The 19301-nt window shown below is 41.4% G+C and overlaps 1 pseudogene; it reads right to left on the reverse strand.

The window, feature by feature from the left end:
• Positions 1-19042, reverse strand: part of LOC118255588 (myosin-1B-like) — a 37250-nt pseudogene extending 18208 nt beyond the window's left edge.
• Positions 19043-19301: the final 259 nt, after the last annotated feature.

Raw genomic sequence — 19301 nt, forward strand, 5'->3', positions numbered from 1 at the left:
CTCTGGCTCCACATTGTAATGGTCAGTAAATGAGGAAACAGTCTGTATTTAATCCAGATTTGGAGACCACAGTTGGTGCACATTGCATATATAGTGGAATATCTGATTCTTCCTCTGGTGACTGCTTAATAGTGAAATGGGTTTACACTGGAGTGTAAACACAGTGTAAACACTCCTTTACACTTATTCATGCTGGTGGTAATGTTATATATGCACTTTATACACACTTTGCTTAGGTATAAATCATAGATTCTTAGAATCATTCAGGTTGGAAAAGACATCTAAGATCATCTAGTCCAACCTTTAATATGAAGCAGCAGAAAATCTGACCCTGTTACCTGTCTGTTTATGTAGGACAACAGAAAAGAGAATTGAAGAGGCAGTAGGGTGAATCTGAAAATGGAGGCTACTCACAGACTGAACCTGCAGCTGCAGGTCATTTTTCTCTTGCAACAGGGACACCATTTTCTCCTCCGGCTTCTTCCTCTTTGCCTCAGACTTTGCAAGCTCTTCCTTGGTTTTCTCAAACTCTTCCTTCATATTTGCCATCTCCTTCTCAGATTCTACAGTCTTCAACATGGGCTTCATCTTGAAGTACAGCTTCATCCAGGGCCAGTGCTTGACATTCATGAATGCTCTAACATTGTATTGGATGATGTAAATGGATTCTCTGAAAACGCGTGAAAGTGATACAGATTATCAGACTGGTGAGACTTGTGTTAGAAACAAACTCTGGTTATTGGTCACACAGCATCAGCATTTTGCTCAAGGAAGTTTTGCGTGAAACTTTTTAATCTCACCTTGCTTCTTTCTATTAAAAGTCATTTCTAGGCCCTGGATTGATGCATGACTAGTTCAGTAGCATGAACAATAGCTATGTATGGGCATAAGAGAGAAAAATACTTAAAAACAGACAAACTTCTCTGGAATGTTGCCTGGAAATCTGAGACTTTCCCAAATCTCAAAGAAAGTACAAGTGCTCAGGTAAAACCAGAATGAAAATTGATTTCCATGAACTATGGTTGAGATTATAAATATGGGAGTTACTGTAAATTGTGGAAGCAGTATCTTGATGCTTTTGGGTCACAAAAAATAGCAACTATAGTATTAGAAATTATTAAGACAGAACACGAAAACAGAAATTAAATCTTTTTTTATGGTATTGAATGCCAAAGAATTTTTGTTTATGCCCATGGTTCAAGGGGAACTTCGACAGTTCATTGCAGGGAAATCCAATAAGAGTTACTGAATTCTTAGAAACTATGCCTGGGTCAGGAAGTCCCTGAACTAATTATATGCTGTAGAATATTATAGATAAAAGCAACTGGTTAGCAAAGAGCATCCTAGCTCTCCCTAAAGCTTTCACTTGTCAACAACGTTTGAGACAGTTTGCTTGGCTCACCCACTGCTGCCATCCCTACATTCCAAATTTTGCATGAATCATTCCACCTTAAAGGGACAGAACAGAATTTGGAAGGGTATGTGGGATGGTCAAAAGTATAGAGTGCCTTCTCTGTACAAGCTAGAATTCTTCATCTTAGATGATGAAATCATGAAAGAAAATTGAAGAGAAGGAGAGCAGAATGTGATTTTGTTCCCTTCCTTACAAAACCGGACTAATGAGATTCAATAAAATTATCAGACAGCATATACCAAAAAAGCCAACTGAACAAATGGAAAGGTTTGTCTGTCTCCATCACAGGGAGAGGTTGAAAATGGTTCTAAAAGTTAGCGCATTCCTGGAGGAACAGTTCACTGTTAAATATTAAATATCATGGTCCAGATACACAGTCCAATTGCTAAACAGCCATTGCGAGAATTTGGAAGGCTATAACAAGGAAAGTATTAGTTTCTGCTTTTTCTGTTTCCCCTAGTCTTTCTAAGGGTCTTCACTGGGGACAGATTTTTGCCTGAGACAGGATAGTGCATTGCTGGACTTTTGGTCTGACGCAATATGGTACTTAGTGTGTCCTTGTATTACCTTCTTTCATTCATCTTTTTAAATTCAGTTCTCATGAAGGTACCCTCTGCACATAGCTTGTGTATGAGTGATGAGGCTCACAAGCTTCTCATCTCTCATCTCTTCTAGGAGTCCTAAGAGACCCGCTTTGAAGAACACCTAAAACATAAAAGAGGTTTGAATAGTTTGAGGGCTAGGCAGATACACAACCCTTGGAAGCTGATGCAGTGTAGTTTAAAGAAGTTTTGGAAGAACACCTGCAGAGTAAACATTGAACAGCTAGAGAAATTTGGGGTTCATATCCTCAGTGTTCCTGGGATTGATGACAAGTCACTTTATATGTGAACTAATCACACTATTGCAATGTTATCTGAGGCACACTCCAGAGTAGGTTGTGCAAGATCTAGCTCATCAATAGTTATTAAAACAAAGAGTTAACTTGCAACTTAGTATGATATCCAATCCTGTTGCTTCACTGTATCCTTCTGTATCTTAATGGTCAGGCTCTGTAAACTGACATACAGATGGCTTGAGAGCCATACATGATTATGTCCATATAATAGTATATACAGTTGGGTTTGTGTCCAGAGATAGTACTGCTTTGATTGTGTTGGTCAGAGAATGTGTCCCACCTAATGCTGCTTTGGATATGGAAGACAGACGTGTGTGTGCCTAAATCCCCTGAGAAGTCTGTCTTCCTAAACTTACCTTAGCTTGCCTAATGTGCACTGATGTCAGGGAATTCATCTGGCAGGAGAAAGGGGCAGCACTAGTTCTAGTTACAGCCACGCAGGGTCATTCTGGTAGCATGGTGTTGCCTGGACTGACAGGCCTACGCTCACACATACCCCAAGAACCAGACAAGTTTTGTGTGCTCCTTCTTGCTTGTGTTGTACTTTGTTTCCTAGTCATCATGAAGGCTGATTTCATATGGAAGAAATTCTTTAAACAAATAGTATTTTTTTTTGCCACTGATTATACCCACTCTTCCACAAGGACTTTACCTTGGTGTGGCCAAATCTGTATTGGTTGTGGTCCACATCAATGGAGGAAAGAAGCTTTTCTGAAGCCCTTTTGCTGTCAATGAATTGGCCTTCTGGAATGGCTGAGGCATTAAGAATCTTGTACCTGTGGTAAGACAAGTTGCAAGGCACTGGTTGCAAACGGTGTGAGGAGAATAGGAGCCATCATATATCATAAGATAATGTGATTGGAAACTGAGCTGTCTGAAAGCAACTGAATATGCTATCTGAAATCTAGACAGTCTTGGCTGAACAGAACATGATGACAAGAGGATATGTCTACTTTTCAAAGGAATCTGCTGGCTGTGTAACAACATGGTATGCTGTTACATACAAAATTAATGTGCATACTTAACAGTGTTTGCAGGTCCAGGAATTAGGAAGAACATAGTGAGAACATGTCAACCTTCTCTTCTCATCTTGTTGCATTGATCAGAAAAAGGCTATTTAAATTAAAGTAGAAGATAAATTAGAACTGCTGACAAAAATAATCTATATTCCAAAAGCAATACAGATCTTGCAGAAGTCACTGTCTGTACAAGTTCTACCAATGAAGCCTTGAGTTTGGGCTAAAAATGGCACAATATTATTTTTTAGCTAACAGAAGTCTTAGCATTTTGTAAGGTAGCTTAATTATTAAGGTAATCCTGTGTCGTGGACAGGATCACCTCACTCTTCTAAAGTGTTTTCCTCAGATACAGCAATGAGGATGGGTGATTGTACTCTGGGGCACTTCTTGTTCTCGAGTAGATATTGAAAGAAAATATATAAAATCAAGAAAGTGAAAGTGGCACAAGAACTTTATTCTGTATTTTAGGCTTCTGTTGTAGTTCTTCCTAAACCTCAGCACATTTCTTTTGTACTGTATAGCACTTTTTGGTTCTGGACCATGGCCATTATGGAGAGATCCCTTCACCTTGTCACATCAAATTATGATTTGACAATTGAGACCAGCTAATGCCATAGTGAATTAAACAGCAGGTTGCAACACATATTCAGAGAGGTCCTGCATCCTGGACTGCATTTCCTCGAAGTCTGAATACTCTTGTCACAAAAAGATGAAAAATTATCAATTTCCTGTGGAAGGGGAAGGAAGGGAAGGGGAGGGAGGGGAACAGAGGGGAGAAACAGACAGGCTATGTCCTCTTGAGGGGAAGAGCTTTTTACACCAGGTCAGCATGTAAGATGCTACTGGTACATTTATTAATAATAACAACCAATTCAGATTCAGCACTTTATAGCAATTGAGCTCACTTGAGCCAGTTTCATTATCTCTTAAAGAAGAGAAAGCAAGGCACAGGATGCAGGCAACTGACAGAGCACCAACAAAGCCTTGGAGTTTGGAATGCTTAGGTAGTGCACTCTAAGGAGACTGCACTGACATATTATTATTCTTGTATTGTTTTGTAAGCCTATAGAAGACTTAGAAAGAGCAATCTATTATGCCATTTAATTCATTGCCCTAAAAGCATTTTGCGTCTTTTTGAATCACCAGGCAATGACTACAGTTCAGAAATGATACGGGTTCTGATGAATCAACAAATCTCTGATCAAAGAGGGAGAAGACTGGAGAAAACTAAGACAGTATTTATGATGACATTCTCTCAAATTCCACTGAATTAGTCTGTTTCAAAGGATGTGTCTCCATGATGTCACCAGGTTTGTCACCTGAATTTTGGGTTTACTGAATTCTTAAATTAACAGACTAATAACTGAAGACCTACAGTTGCTTAAAGTCTGCATAAAGGATTCTGCTTGGAAACCCCTTCCTGCAAATTCGGATGCCTTCTAGAACCCCATTGCACCGCAGCTGATGCATCACCAAGTAATGGTCCATTTCACCTTAAACAAGATACATACATCATGACCGTTTTTTTTTCTTCCCCACCCCCACCCCCCCCCCCCCCCCCACCCCCGAGAGTCTCCATATTTACTAGCATGACAGTGCAACTTCTCCTTTTGTTAAATTCAGCCAGTTCTTGGTTAAGGATGGAGGAAATGAAGACAGAACATGTTTTCAATTCACAGAAGTTGCAGGGAGCTGCATCAATCAGATGAGCTTTACTACTCCGAATGTTAGGGCTGGCAATGCTTGTGAATCTCACATGGTCAAAAGGCACAGGGAGAGACATTTCTCAAAAATGACAGAAAAGTACTCTAGAAGACCAGCTGAAAAATATCACTCACTGGATATAGGTAGAGGTGGCACAATGTAAAATGTAATACCATCTGGATAATCAGCTCTTCATGTTATGTAAGATTTTACCTTGGATTTGCTGTGGAAGTATTGACTATACTTAACCTTGATTAGATTTGATAGATAGATTCCTACACAGGAGAGGATAAGCAAGATGCTTAAAGCTTTCAATCCCTTTAACTGCCTGTAAAGGACAGCTGATTGAAATTGGAATAATTATCTCTCTTCTCCTGTAGTATCTATCAGGTATAACAATCAACTATATTTCTTAACCTTATTCCAAGTATTGCAAACAAAGTACAATTGAATAAAATACTCTTGGAATCACTTGGTCATGAAGAAATTTTTCTCAGCTCCTAGAGGCATTAATTAATGCAGAATGGTACATATTGTTAACACTTACCTTTTCATTGTAATCAATAAAGGTGTAACCAAAGAAATGGTTAGAAAAGTCAAGCATAAGCAGCCTAAAATCAGCTAAAATCAGAAAATGACCAGTTTCTCTTCACTTTACAATCCTTAATTTTGTTCACACACTACTACTATTCTTTTTCTTAGAAGGCAAAAGTCCAATTTCCTCTGAGTCACCTCTGAATATTAAAATGACAGTCATATTTGGCAAAATCATTCATTCGTGTATATTTCAGTAGATTTCCTTAATACACCTACACCTTCTATGCCTGTCAAGACCCCAGTGGGATTCCTCTCTCTTCACTTTAGGGATACGAAGCATAGGACATTCCATATGGGCTTCGTTTATAGTCAGTGGAGTGAAGCAGAAGCATTTTTTTCTAGGATGTGATTCGTCTCATCCTAAGACACATAAAAGCAGCCAAATGAGTTATACTTTAAAATGCCAGCTTCTCTCCATTGAACATAAAAGTTCAGATGAATAGCTGAAATCTGAGTGTCATACATATGTGTGATGCTGAAACCATGCTTGTGGTCTTCAGGGTTATACAAAGAGACATAAACAAGAAAGGTAAGAAATGCTTTGAAATTCTGGAGCAGATTAAATAGGTGCTAAGCTCCTGTTTCCTTGTATTCTTGTTACATCCATTACACCTTATCATTCCAAGAGTATCAGACCTCCTATAGATTAGACTCTTAAAACCCACACAAGCAACTCTCCCCAGGTACATAACAGCCACATGAAATACCCCCCAAACTTGACTGTTCTTGGAGACTAAACTCTGCATGAGTTAAATATTTAATTCAATAAATGAACAAAAATAACTTTATATCACAATGCTTTTCAGGTGCAAACAGTACCCAGCAGCCTATACAGGGAATTCTACAAATGATACATGATTTCTTTGTCAGTCCTCCAGCTCAGTGAATCAGTTTCTAACACGAAATATTTTGAGTTGTTAAATTGTCTTGAGCTGAGCCCAACAGCATTGAATGACATAGTGGTCCTTAAAAATAGGCATTTATTAGAAATTTGCTACTGTTGTTAATCGCGACATGCAATTTCATCAGCTCTAATACATCCCATCCTTATCATCAGCTCTGTACACACATTAAGCAAAGATGAGTAAGTGTGGTGGACCGTATAATGCTCAAAATTTTACAATCATGAAAAAATACAAGAAGGCTTACTTGAGCACTGTTCCATAGACCAACCCCCACAGGAACTTTACATGCATGGGGAGCTGTTCTGGAAGAAGTTGCTGTGGAAGTTGAACAGCCCAATTCTGGTCAGTTCAGTGTATAATAACAGACTTACCAGGTGTCTTGGTCTCATTAGGAATCAAGCAACGCACAAAGTGAGAATATGTGCTTCTCAGGTTAGTCATCAGCTTATTTAGATTTTCCTGTGATAGAACAAAACATGGGGTTTGAGCTCTGAGGTACAAAGCTTTTGCATTTTTATTCAGATGTCAAAGAAGTGTGGCTCAGTTTTAAGAGGAAATTCACATACCCTGAACACAGCTGACACTGTCTGGAAAGAGCCCCCCTTCTTAGCACCTTTCTTGCCACCACTACTATCACCTTGGAAGAAATACATAAGAGCTGAATGGTTAGAGTAGGCAGTATGTTATAGACTAATATAAACATTATATTTTAATGTGAAAGACTGATTCACTGCTGCATGGGAGTTTTATGTAAATTGCTGTCAGCTGGTTATTTATTAATCAGTGTACGGTATATTTTGGTCTCAGATGCACGACTTAAGTTGCATCATAATGTATATGGCTGTGGTGGTATGTAACACTATGGTCTGACATAAGCTCCATAGCAGTATACTGTGTGCCACTGGAAATTGGTTTTACTTAAAGATATACTCTCAAATTATTTTTGTATTGTTGTAATGTGGTGAAAGGCCACATGAATGGTTCAGCGGTGGACATTTGTTCATGAATGCAGTGAAGCCTTTAGGAAAAATTTGTTCTAATGTTCCAGTTGAAGAATAGGGACCTATTCTGAGTTATGGCATCCCCAAGGCAAGAAATGAAATATAGTCTCATGAATACAAACCCAAGAAGCTCAGTACCTTTTCAGAATTGCTGTACTGTTGAAGTCATTTAAATTGAGAGTTAAATGGAGTCCTCTCTTCTCACCTTCCTTGTATTGATGATACCAGTAAAGACCACAACTGCCTCATCCCCACTGTTTCCTAGGAGTATGCAATACCCTCTTGAGCCTCAAACCCAGCTGTCCATTTGCCTGATGGCTGAGTTGACTACTACTCTATACTAACACTTCTTTTTGCCTAGCATCCAAGCTTCCGCAATATTGTTTTTTGTGGCAATCTGTATGGCCATTTTTGGTAAGACAGACCCATTGACTGTCCTACTTGACAGCCTTAAGTCACAAAAAAAGGGCAAGAGGTTGAACTGCTCTCTGATGCCCTTAGAGGACTTCTAAATTAATTTGTCTCTTTTTTTTTTTCCTGTTGCACCAGGACTGCTCAGCTGAATATGAAATAGTTCTGTGATCTCCTTGAAGGTGTAAGGCTGTGAACCTCTCCATTACTTTTAGCTCTTCCAGTTCACCTAAAGAAACAAAACTCTGTCTCCAAAGTCTATTAAGTGCTTACACTTTGCACATATATTTGGCACCTGCCTGGACGATGGCTGACCATGCATATGATTCACAACTCAGTAAGCCAGGAAACATCCAACGCCTGTCATTTTGTTTTGGACTTGCTGAGCATTGCTTCTATGCACCACACCACATAAATATGGTGCTTTCTGCAGTTATTCATGGTGGTATCTTAGTTTGACATATCTGTGCACATGAATAGGGTGAGATTAGGGATGATGAGAGGCTAGAGAGTACAACAAGGAGGAGAAATAGACTTCATTTTTTTCTTGCCTTATCAATCATCACTGAAAAAAGCACTTACTTGTTTCTGCACCAGCATAGTTAGAGTAAAGGAAGGACAGGAGCTTCAAAGATGGTTTCTGGTACAGCCCAACAACAGTTTCATTCAGGGGGCCCTTGTTCTTCTCAAGCCAGCCAGAGATGTTGTAGTCCACTGTGCCAGCATAGTGCACCAGGGAGAAGTGGGCCTCAGCCTTGCCTTTGGCAGGCTTGGGCTTCTGGAAGTTGTTGGACTTTTGCCCAGATGCTGGTCATAGAGCTTGTTCTAGAAAGAGGTGTCAGTTGCCTTGGGGAACATGCACTCCTCTTCCAGGATGGAGAAGATGCCCATGGGCTGGGAGAAATATGAATACATGAAGAAAGAAATCGTCAGGGAGAGATAAAGTAAATAAAAATTCACTTTGCATGTGTTTTGTAGTTTGTTACAGTGACTGTAATTTCTAGTGCACAGGTTCTTAATACATCACTAGTTACTATGATAATGAGACATACTATAATTAGCCTTTGCTGCTCAAGCCACTACTATGAAAATGGCAACTTGGCAGTAGTGTTTAGACACATCTTTGAGTGAGAGGCTTGTCATGCACATTATATTCAACAGCTTCAGTCATCTTTGCCCTAAACTCTTTGGAATGTAAACCAGTGAAATCAAAATAGGAATTCAGAAGGCAGGTTTCAGTGCCCTGTTCATGGGACTGATGATGTTTTGTAAGTCTGTTACAAGTCATCAGGTTGCAATTGCCAATGTTGAACTTAGTTTGATGGCTCCTCAGGAATGCACACAGATAATATCTAACAAGTCCTGTGTGGTCTCCAATGGATATGCATGATGAATTAGATTTTCCTCATCTTATATGGGGCAAAAATGCCAGCAATCTGGTGCTTTAGAATACCCACTGACTTCTAATTTGTCACAGAATGTATTTAAAAATTGAAATATTTTGATACAGAGGCATATCCTTAGCCACATGAGAGCCTTCATCTGAGCTACATTAGGAATCTTCTGATAGTGCAGATATGTCCTCTAATTTTGCTGAAGACACTGATTTGACTTGCACTTCATTGGCCTAGATAGTATTCTAGGAGTTCCTTCTTTTAATGTACCTATTATATATAATATGGTAAGACTATCAGATGATCAGATGCTTACATCTGATGTCAGATAGATAGCTGCCAAAGCTAGAAGTAGGGATCCTACAGAGCATCAGCAAACACAGGAACTGGGTGTTGGGCAGGAATACCAAATTTTGAATTAAACTTTTGCCCACTAGGTGTGGCTGTTGTGTGAGAACTCTAGGGTTAGGATTCATCTTGCCTGGCTGTAGGTGTCTCTAAAATAGAATGTAGATCTGAGATAGATGTCCATATTGTTCTAGAATCAGTGGAAGCATTATGCAGAGATTTCACAGAGTCAATAACAGGATGTATTTTATGAGATGAATTGTATCCTAGAAGCGTCTTCTTTCCTGCCATTACAAAAGTGACTACAGTGCTAGATTAATGTAGGTGGTGTAATTCCTCTGGCTCTAACTACTCTACATTTTATAGACATGAGGCACAAAATATGTGGACACTGAGCAGTAAGTGTGGATTTTGAGTGTTAAGTATAGCAATAGGCACCAGCTGTGAATGGTAGAGTTGTTTGTAGATGCTACTATGTGGTGGGAACAGTGGGAGGTTAGCAAGAAATGTGAAGCTTTTATGTGCAAAGGCATCATCCATGGGTATGAATACTAAGTCGTGAATGTGCTCATGGAATGGCTGAATGGGCACCAGGCTGGGAATAGGTACTTGTATTCTCCTGAGAAGGAAGATATTTGGGTGTGTGTACAGTGGATTTGCACATATTTAAGTGCTGTGCACAAGTAAGCACTGGACACTTGCTCATAATGCTGTAGTTGGGGGTTAATTGACATCAAGACACCAGCATAGTGGCAGTGGGCAGTGAGAAAGGAACCAGAAAGAAGAAGATCGCTACAACCAGGAACTCTGAATTCTGTCAGCTACTGCAAGGACTAAGACTTGAAGTTTCACCTTACTGTCTACTGTTGAAAGCAAAATTAACATTGTGCCTCTCTCCCTTCCATCCCAGCCATGTTGTTCAGAAAATCATTTTTTTTTTTTTGTGGAGAGGCAGTGTGCCAATCCAAAAAGTTTGATTTTATAAACTGCTTCTTCTGATGGGAGAATCATTCAACAGTAATGATTCAATTTATAAAGAACATAAGGACTAAAATAAATGACCAGGAAATAAATGTGCTTTTCTAAAATGAGATTTCCTCTACCTTCTCAATGAGTTCAATGCAGGCAGCCAGGTCCATCCCAAAGTCAATGAACTCCCAGTCAATTCCTTCCTTTTTGTACTCGTCTTGCTCCAGCACAAACATGTGGTGGTTGAAGAACTGCTGCAGTTTCTCATTGGTGAAATTGATGCACAGCTGCTCCAGGCTGTTGAACTACAAATTCAAATATAATAATGCCAGTTAGTTTGGAAAAATTATCAATTAGCAAACATACTACCTGTAACTCACATCAAAAATCTCAAAGCCAGCAATGTCCAGGACACTGATGAAATGTTGTCTGGGCTGCTTTGTATCCAGTTGCTGGTTGATTCGAGTAACCATCCATAACAACATCTTCTCATAGACTGATTTAGCCAAAGCCCCCACTGAATTGTATACCTGTAAGAAACAGCCATAGCAGTAAAGAAAGTTGGATTAGCTTTAAAGTTGAAATAACTGTCTGAACAAAATGAAAACCAATTAGCTCTCTAGGTACCTGTTGGACATTTTGTCCTTTAGTCACGTATTCATTCCCAACTTTCACCCTGGGATAGCATAAAGCCTTGAGCAAATCAGCAGAATTCAAACCCATCAGGTAGCCAGCTTTGTCAGCCACTAGGAAGAGATACAGCAAAGGAGTTCAACATAGACAAAGATGTCACGGTCCTCTAGAATGTTTCTGTTACAAGGAGCCTACTTCAGACACTACTCAGACGTGCCTGTTGTCAAGGGAAGCTTGTCTCAGCTGCACCATACTCCTGTTCCATGCCTAGGGAGCTGTAGCAGTGCTTCATCTATGAATCAGTTTCCACGTGGAGCATAAGTTAAATCAGTGACTTTGTGGCACTTGCACAAATTTGTAAAATTTAGTTTCTAGAAGGGCAGAAACCGTCTTGAAGTGATGGGAACTTTATTGGATGAGGTTCCTCTCTTGCCTCCTGGTGCAGTTCACAAATGAAGTCTGCAGTCAACCCCTACCTTCTGTGCTGTCTGGCTCTGCCTGCTCCTCCCGCTGCTTCTGCTTGAACTTCATGTTCCCGTCAGCCCCTGTCAGCTTGTATATCCCCACCTTCTCATAAGGGCTGAAGCCCAGGATGTCCACGGCACTCTCCAGAGGGAACAGACAAGTTGCGAAAGGTCAGAAAAACACAAGTTGCGGCTTCTGCTTCTGCCTGCATGCCTGCCCAGCGCCAAGCATATGCAACAGCGGCTGGGAGTGGCCACGGCTACTGCAGAATGACAGAGGCCAGCACTTGGTGGCCCCCAGCTAGGCTGCACCTCCCTGGCTACAGCCTGTCTGATCATAGGGCTGCTCTGGTGGCAGTGGTCACCTCTGCACCCAGAGCAGAGCCTGCCTCTGGCCAGGAGTGCCATTGTCATACTCACATCCGTTGCCAGCAGCTCCTCGCTGTCATCAATGCTGGCAACAGTGATTTCTCCTTGGCTCACATAGACAAAGTCATAGGGATTGGTTGAGATAAGGAGATCTGCAGGCATACAGTGCACCTTTTATGGTACAGGGGAAAAGTGCAAAGAGAACGCACTGAACCAAGCCCAGAAATGCTGGCACTCACCAATGAGCTCTGGCTTCTTATTGGACATTATCTGGTAAAAAAATATGATAGCTCCTTTCACTGGGTAGCTGGAAAGTCACTCTGGATTTCTCCAAAAGATCTACGAAAAAGAGAGATGCCACTGGTCTCCTGGGAAACTTGAGATCACGAATGCACAAATTCTGCATGTGCTGACTAGCTCCAACTCACAGGTTTCGATATCTGCAGAGCCCAGCTTGCCGTTTGTTCCAAAGTGAATCCGGATGAATTTTCCCTGTTGAGTAGTAGAGATCGACCCAACGGTTAGAACGATCAATGAATGAGACATATATAGTAGAAATCTCCATTCCAACAAAAAAGAAATGAACTCACGAAATGTGAGGAATTGTCATTCCTGATAGTCTTAGCATTTCCAAAGGCCTCCAGCAGTGGGTTGGCCTAGATGATCTGATCCTCCAGGGTTCCCTAGTTACACGAGAAAAAGGTTCTTAACAAACTTCACTACTATTTAATAACAAATATGGCAAAGGATACATCACAAACAGGTCATTATTACATCTCACACATGATTTTAACCTTTAGTTAGCAAATGTTTTAAGAACTCATCAGCTATCACTCATGAATTGGTTTCACAGGGAAGAGTGCTGAAAGACTGATCTGTACTTCGTTTTCTTTTTGTCCATGCTATCATGTATTGTGTATAATATCCAGAGTAATTTTGGTGGAGCTCAGAATGTTTGTAATCTGTATGAGAGAGGCACTTCTGCATTCCCATTCACTGCTCACAAAGGCCATAACAGCTAAAGAAAACGTGAAAAATCTGGGATTTTTTTCTTGAGGTTACTCAAGCACAAGACAGAGAGAGAGTGATACAGCCTCAAAACCTAAAGTAGGAAGCACCTAAAAAGGGATAATGTAAAGTTTTGCAGTTATGTTCAAATAACCAGCAGCCTTTCAGAATGCAGAAATAAATCTCCAGACATGCTTTGAAAAGACGGGTAGGACATGGGTGGCAGAGCTCAAGTTGCTGCATACTGCTTGGTGTACTATGGTGCATCCAGCCTTCAAGATCTTGCAGGGGAGAGGCAGCGCCATCCCCAATACGGTCTGCAGGTGGCGCAAAGGATTTAAGTTAGTTTGAACATGAAGCTACACCTTACAAAATTAAGGCCGCACAGTAGCATAAGAACTCTCTCTCTAAATATATACACATATTTTTAATAAAAAAATCTCGCATATATAGAGTAATGTCCTCTCACATATAGCTTCCTAAATGAACTTCCTCCTTTAAGAGACGTGTGTGTCAGTGCTGCTGACTCCACCACAAAAACAAAAAAAACACCACCAACAAAAAACACAAAAAACCCTCATTCTAGTGCACAGCTGTGAGCCATGAACAGACAAGGGAGCACGGTGAATGGAGAACAGTGTAGAATATCTGGCAATTCTTTACATAAATTCAATCTGGAGTACAGTCTGGGTTACAAATTGCTTGAGCTGAGAAAGTAGTCCTGAGAAATTTTGTTACATACTTCCCTTATTTTATGCTCTTACCTGGTATCTGATTTCAGTCTGTGTCTGAGATGGGATGCTGGGAGAGACATAATTATAATGGTGTTTTATTTTGTGGTCTTATGAAGAGAAACATACTTCTTAGAGATTGTGAATACTAAAGAAATACAGTATTCTGTGAATAACGTCAAGAAGAGAGCAGAACAGCTTGTTGTCCATCTGAAAACCTGGTGAATTTTTTTATATCAAACACAGTCAGTACATCTCAGCTGTCTCAATGTTTTTGTGAGATCAGTCTGAGCATAGTGAGCAGCTGGTGAAAGCTGAGCCCAAGAGATACAGAAACGGTGCTGATGGAAAGAGTGCTTGTGATGAACTTGTCTTTGCCATAACAACCCATCAATCACAGACACCTGCCTCTGAGTGAGAAAAGAATATTCAGGCTTGGAATCTCCTTAGATTCTGCTGTGCCCTTGGGTACTCAAATAACACAGACAGGCATCACCCTCTTTGATGCACATACCTTCTCACATACTGTGATGACACATTTGTGCCACAAGGATGTTGCTTGCTCTGTGCTAGCCCATGCCTTGCAAATGCACTAGTGGGCTCAGATTGCAGCAGCTGGGCTTGTGCTTTCCTCCCTGGAAGGATCCCTTCTGAGGTTACTTTCTAATTGTCTGGCAAGTGGTCCCAGCTGTCCCAAGTCTGACACTTTTTTTATGCTGCCCCTCAGGGCTGTTACATAGACCACAGGCAGTAATTTCTACTGGCTTGTTCTTCTGTGTGATGCAATTGAAATTACTTTAACTTCAGTGCAACCTCTCTGGAGTCCAAAGTTACTGTAGTTCCCTTGTCAAGAGGAACAAAACAGGGAGTTGTAACACAATCACATGCCAGTGGGAACCAACTGACCTCTTTCAGTGACTCGGGTGGAGATGGCAGATCTCTCAGGTACACAGACAGGCAGGCATCCATCACAGAGAGAACTTTTGCTGTTATTTATATAACTTTTGCTATATTATCTTCCTTTGGTCAAACCTTCCTTTGTGTAAATGAGGACTGGAGAGGAACTGAAACTTTCCTACATTAAAAAGATGGCCTCTTCAAGGATCTACTTGGTAGAGTACCATGGGATAAAGCCCTGGAGGGGAAAGGGGCCCAGGAATGTTGTTTAATATTCAAGGATCACCTCCTCCATGCTTGATATCAATGCATCCTAACAAAGAGAAGTCAGGCAAAAATGCCAGGAGGCCTGCATAGATGAATAAGGAGTTGCTGGCCAAGCTCAAACACAAAAAGGAAGCCTGCTGAGGATGGATGCAAAGACAGGTAATGTGGGAGGGATACAGGGACATTGTACAAGCAGCTATGGATCAGGACAGGAAAGCTAGAGCCGAGACAATTGAATCTTGCCAGGGACATCAAGAGCTTCTACAGGGACACCAGTGATAAAAGAAAGAGTAGTGAAGACCTTGGCCCACTGCTGAAGGAAATGGGAGACCTGGTTACCTGGGATATGGAGAAAACTGAGATACTCAATGACTTTTTTGCCTCAGTCTTCACCAGCAAGTGCTCTAGCCACACCTCCCAACTCACAGAATCCAAAGGCAAAGACTGGGAGAATGAGGTACCATCCACTGCAAGAGAAGATCAGGTTTGAGACCATCTAAGGAACTTGAATGTGCACAAGTCCATTGGACCTGATGAGCTGCATCCAAGGGTCCTGAAGCAACTAACAGATGAAGTTTCTAAGCCATCATCCATCATATTTGAGAAGCCATGGCAGTGAGGTGAAGTTCCCAGTGACTAGAAAAAGGGGAAACATAACCCTGATTTTAAAAAGAGAAAAAGAGGAAGACCTGAGGAACTGCAGGCCAGTCAGTCTCACATCTGTGCTTGGCAAAGAGATCACAATCATGGAGCAGATCCTCCTGGAAACTATGCAGATAGAAAATAGAGAGGTGACTGGGGAGCCAACACCACTTCATTAAGGACAAATCATGCCTGACAAATTTGGTGGCCTTCTATGATGGGGCTACAGTGTTGGTGGATAAAGGAAGAGCAACAGATGTCACCTACCTGGACTTGTGCAAAGCTTTTGGTACTGTCTCACACAACATTCTTGTCTTCAAATTGGAGAGACATGGCTTTGACACATGGACCACTTGGTGAATATGGAATTAGCTGGATGGTCTCACCCAGAGGTGTGGTCAGCAGCTGGATTTTCAGGAAGATACCAGTAACAAGTGATGTTGCTCAGGGGTTTGTGTTGGGACTGGTATTATTTAACATCATTGTTGGTGATATGGACAGTAGGATTGAGTGCACCTTCAGAAAGTTTGAGGTTGACTCCAAGCTGCGTGGTGCAGTTAGCACACTGGAGGGAAGGAATGCCATCCAGGGAGACCTTGACAGACTCGAGAGGTGGGTCTGTGCAAACCTCATGCAGTTCAACAAGATCAAATGCAAGGTCCTGCATTTGGGCTGGGGCAATCCCAAATATGAATATAGGCTGGGTGATGAGTGGATAGAGAACAGCCTTATGGAAATGGACTTTGGGGTACAGGTGGATGAAAAACTGGATAAGAGCCATCGATGTGTGCAATTGCAGCCCAGAAAACCAATTGTATCCTGAGCTGCATTAAAAAAAGTGTGGCCAGCAGGCCGAGGGAGGTGATTCTTTTCCTGTACTCTGCTCTCGTGAGACCCCACCTGGAGCACTGTGTCCAGCTCTGGGGCCCACAGCACAAGAAGGATATGGACATAGTAGAACGAGTCCACAAAGATGATCAAGGGACTGGAGAACCTCTCCTGTGAAGACAGGCTGAGAGAGCTGGGGTTGTTCAGCCTGGAGAAGAGAAGGCTCCAGGGAGACCTGATAGTGGCCTAAAGGGGGCCTACAGAAAAGCTGGAGAAGGACTCTTTGTTAGGGAGTGTAGTGATAGGGCAAGGAGCAATGTTTTTAAACTAAAAGGGGGTACATTTAGACAAGATATTAGGAAGAAATTATTTACTATGAGGGTGATGAGGCAGTAGAACAGGTTGCCCAGAGAAGTTGTGGATGTCCCATCCCTAGAAGTGTTTAAGGCCAGATTTGATGGGGCTTTGAGTAACCTGGGGTAGTGGAAGGTGTCCCTGCCCATGGCAAGAGGGTTGGAACTAAATGATCTTCAGTGTCCCTTCCATCCCAAGCCATTCTATGATTCTGATTTTTTTAGGTGGACTTCCAGTATTTATAAGAGGGATGGAAGTTGGTTAGCAGGGGTAGCAGAGCATAGGTGTGCTCAGACTGTGTATCCTGATTGTCACCTCAGACACTTTCTTTTAACGGTACTGCAATGCAGAAATACGCATTGATTTTGTCTGCAGAGCAGAAACTTTCTCAGCAAAACACTGAAAGAGGGTGCCTATCACATACCTGCATTTTACCAGGCTGATGGCCTTTCTTCTTCTCACCAGTAACTGCAACTGTTGCAAAGTACTGGATGACATGCTTTGTGACAGTCTTCCCTGCACCAGATTCTCCACTGTTAGAATGAAAATATTATTATAGGAAATAGGACACATTTTTACTTTGGTCAGCGTTGTCACACACATTAAAATATACTCACGTGATAAGGATTGACTGATTATCCTGGTCTGAAAACAAAGCCACAGAAAGAGCTCTTCAAATGAGATGTGGAGGGCTTTTATTCCTCAGACATAGCTGACTGACTTCAAGGGAAAGAATTATATCGAAACCGTATCATTTTGTAACCAGGTAAGGTGAATTCTGCATTAGTCTGTATGTGGATTTTTGCACTCCCAGCTAGATGGAGCCGTCCAAACTATAACGTTAAGCAGTGGTTGTTTATAAGGCTTCCCCACTTATTATTTGCTTTTGGTTATGTACAGACCTTGGATTGAGTATTGTTTAGTTGGAGTCAGATTCTCTGCTATGATCATTCCATATTGTTTCTTCAAATTCCTTACTTTGGCACAATGCTGAATAGCTAGCTACTGCCTTTCTTTCATTATCCAACACTACAGGGTTCTTTAAGATGCCATAGTCAGTCTAATCTTGAATTTTGCCATAGGACTATGGGAGCCATTTCCAACATGCCTTGAGTAGAAAAGCATGCAAGATGCCTGAACTGTTAAGTGTTCCTTGACCAAGCAGCCAGGCTATGTTCTTGCCAAATGACTCACCAGTCAGCATGAACTGATAGGCGTTGTCAGAGATGGAGAAGATGTGTGGAGGGGCCTCCTGGCACTTTTTGCCTCGGTAGCCAGCCACCACCTCTGGCTTGTACACTGGCAGCCACTTGTAGGGGTTGACAGTGACACAGAAGAGACCTGAGTAGGTCTGCGAGGAAGAAAACAGGCACGTTGGTTTCTGCTAAGCCTGGCACAGCAGGCCTTCCAGCTACCCAAAGGAAGACTGCTGAGGAGAACTCAGAAGGCAGAGGTCAACAAAACGCTGGGAAGACCAGGGCAGCAGAAGAAATGAAATTGGAGGAATGACCTATCACAGAATGGATGAAATCTACCATATGACAAGGAAAGACAAAGGGAAGAAGGAAGAAGAGGAATGATACATAGGATACAAAAGGAGAACATATGCAAGAGAGAAAAAAGAAACAGAAATGAGGAAAGGAGGTGAAAAGTCAGGAATATCTTCAGAGAGATTGAAAGGTGTCTTCAACCCCTCAGAAGCACAAATCTCCTTCTGTTTGTACTTACGTAGATGATCCAGACTGCATAACTCAAGAGGTACTGCTCTTTGAGGTTATACAGCACAGCAGGTTCGTGGAGGTGGGTCGTCATAGCCATGTCCTCAATTTTATCAGATTTTGGAGGGTTCATGGGAAAGACTTCACCATCCTTTACTGTTACAGTCTGACAAAACCAGAGAGAAGCAAAAGGAGAAGAAATATTAGCCAGGGAACTTTTAGAACAGCATGAGTTATGTACGACGAGTAACAGTTAATGGCACTTACTGTATCATCATATGTTTTAACTGTGACTTTACCACCTTCTCTACTCTGTATGGTACCTTTCACATACATTTGCTTTTCATCCACTACAAAACAGGCTGCCTTAGCATCAAATGGGTGATTCTGGTCTTCAATTCGCTCCTTCTCAGATTTCCATGAATAGGGAGCAGCTTCTCCAAAGATTGCCATCTCTGCATCTGATGTCATGACTGGAGTTATTCTGGAGGAATTTAGAAGAGTTTCAGATATCCTGTATCCTGTGCATTTGTAATTTATATTTATCCAGAAATTGATCATACTCAATGACTAAAATGAAGAAGAGGACTAATCAACCTCAGGCACCTAACCTCGGCGTCAATTTTAAGTATTCACTGAAGAAGTCTTAATAAAGGAAGTTTCTTGTAGACAGGAGTAAGATTAGTGAGTTAAGATTTGTTCTCATACTTAATTTCTAAGTGGAGGCATT

The sequence above is a fragment of the Cygnus atratus genome, chromosome 18, assembly GCF_013377495.2.
Source record: "Cygnus atratus isolate AKBS03 ecotype Queensland, Australia chromosome 18, CAtr_DNAZoo_HiC_assembly, whole genome shotgun sequence".
Taxonomy (NCBI): Eukaryota; Metazoa; Chordata; class Aves; order Anseriformes; family Anatidae; genus Cygnus; species Cygnus atratus.